Source organism: Haliotis rufescens, unplaced genomic scaffold (genome assembly GCF_023055435.1).
Source record: "Haliotis rufescens isolate VD_foot unplaced genomic scaffold, xgHalRufe1.0.p SCAF_26, whole genome shotgun sequence".
In the NCBI taxonomy this organism is placed as follows: domain Eukaryota; kingdom Metazoa; phylum Mollusca; class Gastropoda; order Lepetellida; family Haliotidae; genus Haliotis; species Haliotis rufescens.
This window is the reverse complement of record NW_025963957.1, coordinates 6142501-6147500: the sequence shown is the minus strand read 5'-3', so window position 1 is coordinate 6147500 and position 5000 is coordinate 6142501. Positions and strand designations below refer to the sequence as shown.

Here is a 5000-nt window from a genome sequence, read left to right as displayed (position 1 = left end):
TGTATTTATCCTAGTAACATATGTGTCGGGGGTATAGCTCAGTAGTAGAGCATTCGACTGCAGATCGAGAGGTCCCCGGGTTGATCCCGGGTGCCCCCTCTATACGATTTTTGGGTAAAATAGTCATCAGCAAAGGCACAAGGAAGTCACACTCCAATACCTGTGGCAACATACCTGACACAGACAATCCCACTTTTGACAGAGAGTGTCTGTACAGTACATAAAGTGTGCAGCTAATTAGACATGACCTCCCTTGTTGAGGCGCAACGTGGAAGCAATTTGCAAGTGCTCTGCTATTTATTGTAAGTACTTCTACCTTTGTGGAAATATTTGACTGTTATTATGAAGGTGTGTTCATATATGTTTCAAGATTACATCTGAACGTGTAATTGGAGGAAATAGAAACCATGAGCCGCCAGGCTGGGGGGCAAAGGCCACCCCCTAGTCAGGTCATCAACAACAATGGCCGCCATCGTGTTTATCAAAAAGAATACATTGTTCGGGTTCATTATGACAACCAGATTCGCCCTAAAGCATTTGAGCTTTGCAAGGTGTTAGAGCAAGAACTGGGAGACAATACTGTGTACTGCTGTACACCTAGAAACAACAATTATTATGAAATTACTCTAGCTGAAAATGCGCTAGTAAAATCACTTGGAGAGTCTATTGTTGTTGATCATGAAATATACAAACTTTCGCCTCTTATGAATAACAGAGTTGTAGTTTTATTTATGAACTTGCCCAGCTATACCACAGATGAGGAAATTAGAAACGTCCTACATGCGTTTGGAATAATTGAAGTGGATACCATCCACAGGAGGAAAATCCATGGCACTAATTGGGAAGATGGTACAAGATATACACAAGTAAAATTTCCAACAGGGATCCGCAGTCTTCCCTATAGCGTCAAATTCAGGACACATGAAGGTTTTGATTTTTTCAGAGTTATTCACAACGAGCAAATCAAAGTATGCTACCACTGCCTTTCAGACCAACACGAAAAAAAGATGTGTCCAAACATTGTATGTAGAAACTGCGGGAACCAAGGACATCTTCAAAACAACTGTAGTGTTCCAAAATGTCACAGATGTAAACTGAAGCCGGTAGACTGTGATTGCTATGGGTATGATGATGCTTCTGATGACATTGATATTGATAATCATGATGATCATGATAAGGATGAGGAAAATGACCTTGATATTGGCATCATGGACACAGAGACGAATGCAAGTCTAGCAAGGTAGCCTATTCTTAATGAATTGACAGTTGAAGATGACAAGGATCAAGAAGGGGTTGATACAATTGTAGATGTCCCCGAGGAAGACAACGAGGAAATGTCACAAGATAAACATGTGAACAATTTTGTGACTGACTCGAACAATGAAACTCAAAATCTTGTCAATGAACTACTATTTGAAATCATTGACAGAAGTGTACATGTTGGCCAATGTAGTTCTGATGCCCAAAAACATGTATCTCCGTGTAGTGCTCACTTAGTAAATGATGTGACAGACACACTGTTAGATATTGTACAGAAAGTTAATCGTGAACATCATGACAATAGTGAGGTTGTAGATGTTCATGATGGCATGGCAGTCTCGAATGAGATCAATCACAATGTTCTTTCACAGCCATACCGTGGGGATGGTGCCCCAGGAAGCGTGAAAGGGAAATGGAGAATATCCAAGCCTGATGAAGAGGTAATTAGGGCACATGTTGGGGGAAGAGCCCCTAGAAAAAAGAATGTTGTTAAATCTCGAAAAGGGAAAAAATATAGATGAAACACATGTTGAAGTATAATATGCATCTCTCATTGCTCATCATGTTCAGTATATGGTCATGGAATGTCAATGGTTTGAGAGATGTTGGTAAATTTGAAAAAGTGATGTCACTTATAAACAGTTCACATGTTGATATAGCATTCTTACAGGAAACGTTTTGGGACACAACATTTGTTGAAAACTATCAAGATATGTGGGCCGGGACAATTTTATTTTGTAATTCAACCAACATAAATCGCAGGGGTGTAGCTATATTAGTATCCGAAAATTTTCAACATGAAGTTAGAATGATAGCACACGATTCTGAAGGCAGACTATTAAAAGCAGAAATTGATGTGGATGATAAAAAATATTATTTACTCAATGTTTATGCTCCTAATTGTTTAGAAGAAAAGTTAACATTTTACAAAGAGCTAGAAGGATGGTTAGAACCAAGTAATATGTTTGTAGGGGGAGATTTTAATGATATAGTAGATCCTGTTTTGGATAAAGGCATTAACAATAAAACATTCAATCTAAGAAGTAGTGACACTCTTATTTCCATAATTCAAAAATATTGTATGGTTGATGTATGGAGACACAAAAATTATGATAAAAAGGAGTTCTCCAGAACCCAAACAGTAAATGGTATTTTAAAACAATCCAGAATTGACTTTTTTCTATTATCCAGACATCTTTTACATAGTGCTATACATTGCTATATCAAATACTGTAAAATGAGCGATCACAACATTGTTTCACTGAAGGTTGATCTCAGTAACATAGAAAAGGGTCCAGGAGTTTGGATTTTTAATAATCAGCTGTTGGAAGATGGTATCTTTTATAATAAAGTTCGTCATATTATTGAGGAAGCAAAAGTATGTCCACTTTTTACATCAGAGCCACTTATGTGGTGGGACAACTTGAAATATCAATTTAAAAAGTTTTCAAAATCTTATTCAAGCAAAAAAAGTAGACTGGCAAAAAATGATTATTACAACATTCAAAATAAACTTAGAATTGAATATCAAAAATTAGCTTCAATACCGGGGTATCAATCTACACAACTGTGTGATTTAGAAAATAAATTAGAAGAATATGACAACAACACCTGTAGGGGTGCTATCTTGAGATCAAAAGCACAATTTACTCTTGAATCTGACAGATGCACTTCTTATTTTTTGAATTTAGAAAAGTCAAAACAGCAAGCTAATTCAATCAAAGAACTTATAACTGAAGATGGAACAACGATACGGAATACAGAGGACATTATAGACGCAGCACAATCATTTTATGCCAAGTTATATACAGATGAGGGATTTGATCAAGTAAAAGAACAAGTAGTTGTAAATATGATTCAGAAATCGATTAATGATGAACAAAAAGTTAAATGCGATCTGCCCATTTCTGAAAAACAGTTGACAGAAGCACTGAAAGGAATGAAACATAACAAGACACCAGGTCCAGATGGTTTAACTGTTGAATTCTTCCTCAAGTTTTGGGAGATTTTATGTCCTCTTTTCCATCATGTTACACAGAGTATCTTTGAAGAGAAGGAATTATCTCGTTCTATGAAAACCAGTATTATCAGCTTATTCTATAAAAATAAAGGTGATAAAAGAGATTTAAAATGTTACAGACCTATTTCACTGATCAATGTTGACTGTAAATTAATATCACGCACATTGTCGCTTAGACTCAAGTCTGTAATGTCAGATATTATCTCCCCTGAACAATCCTGCTGTGTACCAGGGAGAGACATTGCACACAATTTACATTCGGTCAGGGATGTAGTTGATATAGTGGATAGTGAAGATAAAGATGCATTTTTAATTAAAGTAGATCAAGAGAAAGCTTTCGATAGAGTTTCACATAATTACTTGTTGGATATTTTACAAAAATTCAATTTTGGGAATTATTTTATATCCTGGATTAGAATTTTGTATACAGACATTAAAAGTTCTGTCAAGTGTAATGGGCATTTAAGTCCATATTTCAAACTATCCCGTGGAGTAAGGCAAGGGGACCCGATGAGTTCCATGCGGTTTGTGCTTATTTCTGAACCATTAAATTTGTTAATAAAAGAGAACCCACATATTCAAGGCATCAACATTGGCAATGTTTCATCTTTAATATATCAACATGCCGATGACACTACTATTACAGTGTGCAACTCACAGTCAGTGGAAAATACTTTTGAAACAATTAAATATTATTGCGAAGCAACTCAAGCCAAGATCAATTTACAAAAGTCGGAGGTGTTACTTCTTGGTAAAGCCAAGTTCAATAAATGTAACATTAGTCTTCCCGTGAAGGTTAAAAAAGATTGTGTTGAACTTCTGGGTATATATCTTGGCTCTGACTTGGCCACTTGTGAGACACTAAATTGGACGAAAAAGATAAATAAAATTCAAACTCTACTTAATTCATGGATTCAACGTCAACTCACACTGCAGGGCAGAGCCATGGTTTTAAACATCCTCATTGCCTCTAGATTATGGTACTCTTTTACAGTGTTACCAGTGCCACACTGGGTAGAAGTAGCCTTTTCCAAAATGTTTTCAAAATTCTTATGGGTAAATAAAAAGCCAAAAATAGCAGCTGTGACATGCATGGGCAAATGTACAGAAGGTGGTTTAAATATACCCAATTTGTGCCTTAAAAAGTATGCTTTAAGATTGAAACTGTTAAAAGCTTTCTTAGATTGTAAATTAGACTCATTATGGAAAGCAACTATGTCTTTCTTCTTTTCAAAATATTTAAATATGGGATTACAATCAAACATACTATGTTTAAAGTTTGACAAAAAAGATATGTTGCATGTAAATCCTTTTTATGCTGAGTTGTTGCTTGCCTGGGAGGACATCAGTGGTGGTAAGAGAAGCAAACCTACCACTTTACCGGATGTAATGTGTCAGCCTTTATTAAACAACCCTCTAATTTTGTATATGAACAAAACTTTGTTGTTTAAATCATTCATTGACGGTGGGATCACTTGCATAAAAGATATTTGCTATGAAGTTATACCACAATTTTTGTCACCTGATAGTATTGTTGAAATTGTACAAGAAACAATACCTGATGTTGATGTGGCCACAATCAAGAATGGTTATGTTGTTATTTTATATGCGCTTCCAACAGATTGGAAACAGATCATATTGTCTGATGCTGTCAGAAATCCTCCTTGTAAAGAAATACTTTGTCCTATAGCGAACGAAGATGTATCAGTGCAGCTGTTTA

The 5000-nt window shown here is 35.8% G+C and overlaps 1 non-coding gene across 1 annotated transcript; it reads left to right on the top strand.

Moving 5' to 3' along the window:
- The first annotated feature begins 27 nt into the window (after positions 1 to 27).
- Positions 28 to 99, top strand: Trnac-gca. The gene has a single exon. It is a non-coding gene; the product is annotated as a tRNA-Cys (tRNA).
- The last annotated feature ends 4901 nt before the right edge of the window (positions 100 to 5000 follow it).